Genomic DNA, 11,359 nt, shown 5'->3' on the forward strand with positions numbered 1-11,359 from the left:
CCAGGACCATCGTGTGAAGGTAGGGCAAGCGTGGGCTCTCTAGATGGAGTGAACTAGAACCAAGAGTGTCAGGTCGGTATGTGACCTCTGTCCCTGCTCTTGGTAATAATAACAACGACAACAGCCAATGTGATTGGATCACAAAGGGCTAATACAACCAAGCTCTTGATTGTGCAGAATCTAACGAGCTTGATCTCACTTGATCCTCCCAATCACTCTCCAGATAGACTTCACTTTTCTTATTTTGCAGATGAGGAATCAGACACCACGTCCATTACCACCCAGCTGCACCACCTCCCAAGTCGTGTCCACACAGTAAATACCCAAATAAGCGAGTCTAAATTCCACGCTCTATTTGAGTTCTGGCATGAGCCCCACTTTCTTGGTCAAACCCTCAAACCACAGTGATCTCCCTACTCATCTGGCCTGCAGACAGATGTTTAAATTTTAAAAAGCTTGTCAATATTAAAAACTTAGAAGCCTGTGTGTTCAAATCCAGATTTCTGTCTCTTCTTGAGGAATGAGCAATCTTGCCACACTGACCCACGTTCTTGAGAGATGACACTCCCCTGGTGCTGGCAACTGTCTTCAGATGGGACCTGGACCCTCCTGCTGTTACCAGAAGTGGTATGCTACCCGCCTGGCCCTGAAGGCATGTGGTTTGGTGAATCTTACTCTCTCTTTAGTTGTCTAATTGAGTTATTAGCAAAAACTTCGTATGCACTTTTTGGTCAACCTCTTGTTGGCATCAGCTCCAAGGGGAGAGACTTCTTCTCCATCTTTAGAATCCCTCCTGTTTGGGCTCTTATACCAGCCCCATGATTCATGAGTCTGTTAATTGGATTAATGAAAACAGGTGAAAAGCTCTCTTTTCTTCGAAGACCCCAGACAGAGGTCTCGGAAGGGATTCAGTGACCTCACCGAGGCCGCATATCTCCATCATTCTCCTGGAATGGTGGGGTGGTGGATTTCAAACCCATTCTTATTAAGCACCTCCTGCATACCACGCATGGTGGAAGGAATCACGCAAATGTCATCTCCCTAAGCCCCTACCATCTCTCTGAGACTAGGGCAATGTTTCACAGAAGAGGAAAGTCAGACTCAGGAGAGATCAGGAGGCACACTGAAGTCAGACTGGCTTGCTGGTGGTGGAGTCCGGATTCGAACCCAGGTCTGTTGACTCCCAAGTCTGACTCTTTTCATACACACCCTGGGCCAGCTCTCTGTTGCCAGGCCCCCTCTCTGCCAAAGAGAAGACCTTTGCGATGTTTTGTGTCCTTGAAGGCAAACCAAAAGAATTCCCTACAATTCACTGCTGGCATTTCAAGTATTGCTTTATGGGTTTTTTGGTGAGAATGCATCCAGGGGCCTATCACCCTTAGTGAAATAGATACTTTTCCAATCAAAGAGTCAAACCAGAACTTGGCTTCTTAGAAAACCACTTGTCTGGAATGCCTGCCAGCAACCAGACGGTCCCACAGTTCAGATTTTAAAAACTGTCTCAAATGTATGGAGAGACCTTTAGGGTGGAGGGTGGGAAAGGCGCATACCTTGCTATGGAAATATATAGACGCTCAAGTCCTCGGGACTCCTCGGCTGGCCAGAGCCAAGTCAGCCTTTTTGTGGCATTTTCAGGAGTCTCACTGCCTCACTGAGCCAGAAATGAGCTTTTCTTTTATGGGACTTTTCTTTCATGAAACAAAAACAGCAATTAAAGAGAAAAACCTTCTATAAACAAGTGTCTATAGTTCTCGTTTGCTTAACTTTTTCCAACCTTATGAAAAATTGGAACTGAAATCGCCTTCTGAAAGAAGGTTCGGGAAGTATTTTCTTTCAGGTTCATTCAAAATAGTCACACCCCCTTCTCCACCCCTTCCCGAATTCTGATGTTTCCAATGGTCTCCACCATATCCTGGAGACTAATCGTGTGGTGTGTTTTCATTATCTCTCACCACAATTATAGGGACATGCAAATGACTTTGAATAGACCCTCATCTCAAATCTGGATGGAATCTGAGACCCCAAATGGTCTGAGCATTTAGACTGAAGAGCTTGGTTAGTTCCATCCGAGCACCAGTTGTGGGCGCTGGTTAGGGACTGGTTAATTCATTCCAAACGGTCAACCGAGGATGGTGAGCAGACATAACCTGTGGTTCAGAAAGGTTTCCCTTAACCCTTCCTGAGTTTTGATCTGAGGTTTATACAAACAGAAATTATGTGTGGGGTGGAGTGCAGCCAGGAAGTCTCTGAGAAAACTCCATCTTACACATTTTCTTTGAGACAGCCAGACATAAATCTTTGAGGATATCCGTCTTCCTAACAGAGTGGCTGGATTTTATGATTACTACACCCTGGTTAGATTTTAATGGATAAAATACTTTTTTGAGTCCAAGGAAAGGGCTAGTATTCCCTGAATAGCTAATATAGCCTCTCTAGTGGAAAGAAACAACCATTTTAAAAATGTTAGAGGCTGCACTACCAAAGGGAGAAGGGAGTTGTGTTGTGTATGTGTGTTTGAGTGGATGAATAAAAGAATAATACTTTTTCAAATAAATTTTCCCTTCAGTTCAGGATAAGCAAGTTTTTTTTTTTTCTTTTCTGCCTCTGAAATAATAGTGTAAACTGAAAAGAGGCTGACTATCTCCAAGGTAAAAGTAAATATGTGTTTGTCAACCCAAATTACCCTTCTCTGTGCTCTTATGAAAAATCATTAGTAATAGCAAAATGCCAAAGTTTTGATCCATTATTTGTGCCCAGTCCACAATACTCACTCTGTGTTTATAACCCCTCCATCTCTTCCTCCATCCCCTGCCGTCTACTTCCTCCCTTTCTTCTCTCCTTCCTACAAATATTTTTCCAAGTGCCCACTAACGCCAGACACTGCCTTAGGTTTTCTTGAAGCCCATACAGAGACCAGCCGAGAAACTGAGTTTATTAAACTGGCAGAGCAAGGGAGCGCACTGCTCGGAATGTGTCTCATTGTGTCTCAGCCGGGGACATTGGAAAAGGATACCGATGGAGGCTTGGAAGACGGAGGTTTGAGATGCTCTGTTGGGCACTGGGGATATGGGGACAAATGACCCAAGTAAACTTCAAATGAACTTCAGGGAGCTTCAAGTCTGCTGAGAGAGGCAGCCTGCAGGCAGACCATCACACTATAGTTTAAGTCTTAATAAAAGATACCAAGAAATGTGGAAGAGCACCCCAGCCTGAGATTTACGGAGAGGGACTCCAAAGGAGGCTTCCCCAGGAGTTAAATCACAAAGGAATGCACTGGTAGGGGAGGGCGTGGGGAGAGCGGCACAGGCGGGGGACCACGAGTGCACACCTGGCGGACTTACTGGGCACAGGAGGCCATGGTGGAAGGCAACGTGGTGGAAAGTAGCAGAGACCAGATCCTGATGGACCCTGGATGTGGGGTTAGGCAGCTCGGGTTTACACAGGAAGGCTATCATCGTGGCTTTGGAGAACGATGACAAGTGAAAGCGGAAGTGTTAGTCGCTCAGTCATGTCCGACTCTTTGCAACCCCATAGACTGTAGCCTTCCAGGTTCCTCTGTCCACGGAATTCTCCAGGCAAGCATACTGGAGTGGGTTGCCATTTTCCTACTCCAGGGGATCTTCCTGACCCAGGGATTAAACTCAGGTCTCCCACATTGTGGGCAGATTCTTTACCATCTGAGCCACCAGGGAAGAAGAGCCTACCGTATGAAAGATGAGCAGTAAATATGGCTGGAATTCATGGTTCAGAGGGAGAGCTCCAGGCATACTTTGCTAATCAGGGAGAGCTCTAGAGAAGTGGAAGTGGGCATATTTGAGGAGAAAGAAGGAAGACAGATTGTGTCATCAGCGTGGTCGGTACCCAGAGCACAGAAAGCTTGGGATTCTGAGTGGGGCATGTTGTGAGAATAAGTGGATGCTCACTTGTGCTGGTAAAGGACACTGCAGACAGAGCCACCCATCCCTTCAACTTGTATCTATTGAGCACTTACTATTTGCCAGGTGCTGTGCTGGTGCTGGGGAGGCAGCAGTGCCCAAAGATAGGTGAGGCCCGCACTTTGGAGGAGCTCACCTATTCATCCAGCCATTTGAGCAATATGTCATCCATTCAACCAACAGCAGTAAGCATGCTTTGAGCCTACTCTATGCTGGATGCTTTCTCTTTTAATCTACAGGTTCCCCTCTACCCCTTTCCCCCTGTAACTTACACGTTCAAGAACCAGGATCTGCTCACCTGTGTGCTCAACACTAGAACCTTGCTGTCTGCATTCTCTGGGTGCAGTTTGCCGCATTTCTTTGTTCCCTATATTTCCCACGAACTGGCAGCTGGTGGAGGCTTGATAATCAGCCTCAGGTTCCATCTGTTTGGCAGCACTGCAGGTGACGGTGAGCACTTTGTCTGGTTTTGCTTTTTTTGTGATGTTGACAGTGCCATGTCCGTTAATTCACACGGGATTTGCAAAAGCAGTGATAACCTAGGTCTCTCATTTTGCGGTTACATATTTCCTGGAATAAATTTTAAGGAGACGCCTCCCCAATCCACTGATTGGTAAGTGTATGCAGGAAAGACAGGTGAACTGTTGACTGTTTCCTTCTATTTATCTAGTTTGCAAGGCAGTATGTTGGATCCCTATCTATCATCCACCAGAAGCTACCAGTTAGTTTTTTCAGCTTCTGTTTTGTTTTGTTAGTTTCTGCTATACAGCAAAGCGATTCAGTTTTATATGTATATTATCACACTCTCATATTATTTCTATATATAATATCATATATTATCGTATTCTTTTCCATTACGGTTTATTATGGGATATTGAATAAAGTTCCCTGTGCTATACAGCAGGAGCTTGTTGTTTATCTATTTTTTATATAGCAGTTTGTGTCTTCTCATCCAAACTCCTAATTTACCCCTCCCCCACCCCTTTTCCCTTTGGTAACCATAGCATTTTTTGGTATCTGTGAATCTATTTCATTTGCGTCATATTTTAGATTCCCACGTATAAGTGATATCATACGGTATTTGCCTTTCTCTTTCTGACTTAACTCACTTAGTTTGATAATCTCTAGACCCATCAACCAATTAATTTTTTAAATATATAATGACAAATTCATGGATTTAAACTTTTTTGATGGATTTCAGTACATTACCACATTTCAGTTCCGTTCAGCCGCTCAGTCGTGTCTGACTCTTTGCGACCCCATGAATCGCAGCACGCCAGGCCTCCCTGTCCATCACCAACTCCCAGAGTTCACCCAGACTCACGTCCATCGAGTCAGGGATGCCATCCAGCCATCTCATCCTCTGTCGTCCCCTTCTCCTCCTGCCCCCAATCCCTCCCAGCATCAGAGTCATTTCCAATGAGTCAACTCTTCGCATGAGGTGGCCAAAGTACTGGAGTTTCAGCTTTAGCATCATTCCTTCCAAAGAAATCCCAGGGCTGATCTCCTTCAGAATGGACTGGTTGGATCTCCTTGCAGTCCAAGGGACTCTCAAGAGGCTTCTCCAACACCACAGCCTTGCTCAAATTGTCCTGTCTTTGGCAAATAGGAATCTCTTCACATTGACTTCTTTTTCTTTTTGATAAAACTTTAGCAGACTTTGATAGCTTGAAGCTATCTGGTGTCTTTTTTTTGAGATTTCCTGACTCTCTTCTCCCCTGCTTTATCTGTATGCTTTCATTTCTGTCTCTATGTTTTCTTGTTCTGTTTAATTTTGATTCCATACCCAACAGTTTCTCCTTGGTATGGGGTCCTGTCTTAGAAAGGAGCCCTGTGGGTCCATTTTGAGAATTTGTAGGGACTAAACTACACCAGTCTCTTTAGGCCTTGCTGATAATATATGGGCATGTGTGCTAAGTCACTTCAGTCATGTCCAGCTCTTTGGGACCCTATGAACTGTAGCTGGCCAGGTTCCTCTGTCCATGAGATTCTCCAGGCAAGAATACTGGAGTGGTTTACCATGCCCTCTTCCAGAGGATCTTCCTGACCCAGGTATCAAACCGGGGTCTCCTGCTTGGCAGGTGAATTCTTTACCACTAGTGCTGTCTGGGCAGAGAAGGCAATGGCACCCCACTCCAGTACTCTTGCCTGGAAAATCCCATGGATGGAGGAGCCCGGTAGGCTGCAGTCCATGGGGTCGCTAGGAGTCGGACACAACTGAGTGACTTCACTTTGACTTTTTACTTTCATGCATTGGAGAAGGAAATGGCAACCCACTCCAGTGTTCTTGCCTGGAGAATCCCAGGGACGGGGGAGCCTGATGGGCTGCCGCCTATGGGGTCGCACAGAGTCGGACATGACTGAAGCGACTTAGCAGTAGCAGCAGCAGCAGTGCTGTCTGGGAAGCCCCTTATTGATAGCACTCACGCTGTATTAGATTCAGCAAAATCTCTACTAGTTTCAGTTGCCTGAAACTTGTTTTGAAAACTTGTTTTCAAATTGGCCTGTTGCACTTTCTCATGAATGTGTGCGTGCATGCATACTAAGTCACTTCAGTCGTGTCTGACTCTTTGTGACCCTATGAACTGCAGCCTGCCAGGCTCCTCTGTCCATGGGGTTTCTCCAGGCAAGAATACTGGAGTGGGTTGCCATGCCCTCTTCCAAGAGATCTTCCCAACCCAGGGATCGAACCTGTGTCTCTTATGTCTCCTGCGCTGGCGGCAGGCAGGTTCTTTACCACTAGCACCGCCTGGGAAGCCCTTCTCATGAATATTTCTAGGCTATTGTGGGGGTTCTTCTGTATTCAGGGCCATAAGATGCTGTGTTACTTCCTCCTACTTTCTCACAGATGTCAATGACATATCAGTCTTAAGGCTGTTGGTATTTAGGGTTCACGGGCATTCACTTCTACTTAGTTTTGTTGTAAATGTTGTTCATGGGCTTTGGATTTTGCTCTCTAGTTGCTCTGACTGTTTTCATATGGAGTTTTGAGAAACCTAAAACTGCACACCCTCACCCCATTCTGCCCACCATAAGCCACATCCACCTTATGTGTTAGACGCCTTCGCTCACAACAGTCCCACGGGATGGACACAGATTTCCCTCTTTTGCAGAGGAGGTGAGTCTTTGAAGAGGGAAGTGACTTAACCCTAAGTGGCACAGCTGGAATTGGAATCCATGGAATCCTATAATCCTCTAGCATGAGATGGCTTGCCTGACCATCATTCATATTTTTAAACATCCAGCAAATATGTAAATATCTGTTTTGTTTTGGGCCCTGGACACAGAACAGGAATAATAGCTATAGTGAACATTAGTATGGAGTACATATGTTTCAGGTTTTGTACAGAGCACCTCAGACATGTGATCTCATTAAAACTTCATGACCACCAGCATTACGAATAATTACGGAGGAACAAAGTGAGATTCAAAGAGGTTAATTAATGTGAATCAGATATTGTCCTATTAGCTGGCTTAATACCCTCCAATGATTCCTTCGTATACTAGGAACAAGATTTAAAATCTTTGTCCTGATTTATACAAACCTGCTTGATCTGGCTCTGCTTCCCTCTCTGCCCCTATCTTAGACCATTCTCTTTCCACCCACATCCTTTGACCACCCTGACCTTCTTCAGGTGTTCAGACTCTGCCAACATCATTCTCATCCCAGCTGTTTGGCTGCCCTGGATGCTCTTCTTGGATATCACAATGGTGGCTCTTTCTTATGGCTTCAGAGAGACCTGTCCTGACCACCCAACATAAAGTAGACCCTTCGTCATTCTCTGTGACATCAGCCTATTTTAATTCTCTGCACAGCACTACCTTATTTCTTTGTTGATTGTTAATTTATTGTCTCTCTGCTACTGCTAAGTCACTTCAGTTGTGTCCGACTGTGTGACCCCATAGATGGCAGCCCACCAGGCTCCCCCATCCCTGGAATTCTCCAGGCAAGAACATTGGAGTGGGTTGCCATTTCCTTCTCCAATGCATGAAAGTGAAAAGTGAAAGGGAAGTTGCTCAGTCGTGTCTGACTCTTAGCGACCCCATGGACTGCAGCCCACCAGGCTCCTCCGTCCATGGGATTCTCCAGGCAAGAGTACTGGAGTGGGGTGCCAATGCCTTCTCCCTATTGTCTCTCTACACTCATTAAATTTCAAAGATTATGAGAGCAGAAATTGTCTTAGCTTTTGTTCTCCTGAAAGCAGAGTCTGGGTCAAGGATTCAGGTCAAGGGTTTGGGAGGAAGCAGAAGGGAGGGAGCAGGAAGAGTAGGAGAGGGAAGAGAAGTCAACAAGGGGGTGGGAGCACGATGAAGGTTACGCTGTGGGCCACGGGAGCTCCATCCCTCTAGCACTGCGGACAATATGCGGAGACCTCCCAGCATTGTCTGCTTGGAGGACAGGAGGCTGCAGGGGGCCTCCACTGGCACTGCTTACCTCATCCTGGCATGTTAACCTCATCCTCCTAGGCAGCATTTGCATAACGTCCAAACAGGCCATTTGGATGTCAGAAAATTTCTTAGAACAGGAAGTAGAGTGTTAGGCAGCACACCTGTTAGGTGGGATGCTGCCGGTGTGAGGCCATTTTGCTCTTGAAATGTCTGCTCCAGCTGGGGCTGAAATAGAATAGGGAGAACCAGGGGTGCCTGCTGTGGGAACCAGGCTTTTACTGCTCTTTGCAGAATCCTCAGCACTTGCAAGAACTCAGGCATCTGTGCTGAATGGATGAGTGGGCTCACTCATGAGCAGTGAAGACAGACTACTGGTCTCTAAAGTTCATGCTTTTAACTGCCAGGCCACATGGAGTACGGTCCTTACCCTTCTAACCTCTCCGATTTGGGCAGAGGAAGGAGAGACCCATAAGACACGGAAAAAAAAATAAAAGGGAGACTGACAAATTCTCAGCAGGAATTCGGGGGAAAGGGAGATGAATTCAGACTAAATGAGGGGATGGGAACAAACCTGTGAGTCGTAAGACCAGCTACCACTTTACTGAGCCCCTGCCATTTCCTTGACAAACCATTGCTCTATTTTTTACAACCCTAGAAGAAAAGCATTCAGATTCTAGCTGAGGCACAGATCGTTAGAGGTTCACCCCTGACCACAATGCTAGCAGGAATCTCAGCTGAGGGCTCTCTGGCTTTGGTGCTGAGGTGGTCTCCTTGAGACATGGAGGAGCTTCAAAGAGGCCTGAGTGTGACCCTTAAACCATCATCCCATCTTGCTCTGAAAGCCAGCCCTCATGGACTGATCCCCAAATGAACACGCTAGGTTGGATCACACTGGTTTTCTTCCTCCCGATGTTGGGGATTCCATAATCCTTTCTGGAATATCCATGTTTTCCCACGGAAGGGGGACAAACTGGGACAAGGACACTGTTTGCTACAAGTTCGAGCAGAAGGGGCAGGAGCCCACACGAGGGAGCCTCAGATCGGTTAGTGAGGGGTTGGTCACTCTGCTCTCCTGGACCACAGCAGCTAGTGTGGATTCAGATAAGCATCTGCGCTTTGGGAAGGCAGTTCCTACTGGATTCAGCCCCTGCACCGTCTTGAGGTCCACCCATCACTAATTTTCATATGAGTTACATTAAAGAGTCTGATGGGAAAGTATGTCTTGGTTTAAAAATAGAATAATACAACAATAAATCAAGGAGAAAAAGCAAACTGAAAAAAAAATGCAGAAAACAGATGAAAAGAAAAAGGAAAAAGTGAACAGTATAAAAACACCCTCCATGCCAGGCACTTCAGATGTGATTTCCTGTGGCCTGCACTTTGAAAAAGCCTGCTGTTATGCCATGTGCTACATCTGAAGGCCAGCGGGGCAGACACAAAGGGGTGTTGAGGCTTGGAGGCAGCGGTGACATCTGACCTGCTGGAGCTCCAGACGCGCACACTGAGGACACGTCAGAGGATTTTCCGTCTGGGGGAACTGAGCCCTGTGGGCCCGCCCCACCCACCCCGTGCCCACCCTGCTCTGACACACTTCCTGTTATGGGCGGCGGGGCACACAGTGGGGCCACGGGTAGAGGCCCAGGCCCTGGCCCTGGCTTCCCTGGGGGCTGGGGCAGACGACTTCAAAAGCTGTGTCTGGCATGCAGAGAAATGATTTAAAAGTGAACTTGGGTGGCTCCCAATACGACCCACTCCAAGTAAGTAGAAAGAAAACATACATTATCTCATGGTAAAGAGCAGGCTTCTTTTAAGGCGCTGCCAATTATTTATGAAATCCTAACTTATAGCTGAGAAAAGCGACTCCCCCTGCCCCTCCAACAATCCTAGCAACTGCTGGCAAGGCCAAAAGGGCATAGACATGATGTGAGGGTGCCAATTCCAAACTGGCCAGGATTGCATGACAAATTTGTAATTCTAATTAACCAGAATCTCAAATGTATGCCCCAGGAATATACTGTCTGCATCAGAGATGCACTTGTCTGATATTAAATTATGCCAAGGAAAAAGCAAAATAAACATCTTTTCCAATAGGTTGATTTGGAAGGGGTGAGAGGTGGTAGTATGTGAGTGGAAAAAAATAACATTTCAATAACATGAGAGAAAAAAAGAACAAATCAAGACAGCACTGATGCAGCCTGTGAAATTGTCCAGTTCAGATGTTTCTCTGGCGCTGAGGCATTCTCTGTGCATTATGGGAAGTGGAAGGCATGCCGGGATGGAGTATGGGTGTGAATGGAGAGGAGCTCAGAGCCCTGTGGGCACCTGACCCAGATGGGCCTGAACCTGAGAAGTGTCCCGAGATGATTGGGATCTTATTTATAAACCACTGAAATATTTCTGGTTTGCCAGGCAAGAAATTGGCAGCAGGCATCCTCTAAATGTGTGTGTGTGTGTGTGTGCATGCACTCACACATGTGTGTCCTGGCCATCAGCTGGAGGCCAGCTGCACATGGTTAGTAATCTCCAGCATGCCCACAAACATGCATGTGACTGAGGGGATAGTATGTTATTAAGAAAATTTGATTTGTTAACACCATGCTGTGGATCCTGGCTACTTTTGCTATCCCTCTGTGCCTTGGGAATGCTGTCTTGGGAGGGGTGATGCGTGGGCTGCGTGTTGAGTCTGGGCTTTAGAAGACAGGAAAGGGGTGTGGGGAGGAAATGTGCTTAGAACTCTGTCCCCTTCTCACTGCACTGATTCCACCCCAGGGAGGAATAAGAAACCCACATGGCCAGCAGTCTAAATTTCAAAAACTCCCAATTTAAAATCCTCTGAAGAGAGGATAAGGAGGGACGAGGCACTGACTGTTGAACCTGAACTGCACGGAACCATGCAAGGTGGTATCATTACATCTGTTCTCTTCTTACAGACAGAATTACTCATGAAACTCAAAACCAAAATAGAGGCATCAGTGGTAAGTGCTAGAGGCACTATCATTATGAGTGTTATTTTTATTGAGGGAAACAAAAGCTTT

This window comes from Bos grunniens, chromosome 20 (assembly GCF_055505025.1).
Source record: "Bos grunniens cultivar Pamir isolate PY7600 chromosome 20, Bosgru_T2T1.0, whole genome shotgun sequence".
Lineage (NCBI taxonomy): Eukaryota > Metazoa > Chordata > Mammalia > Artiodactyla > Bovidae > Bos > Bos grunniens.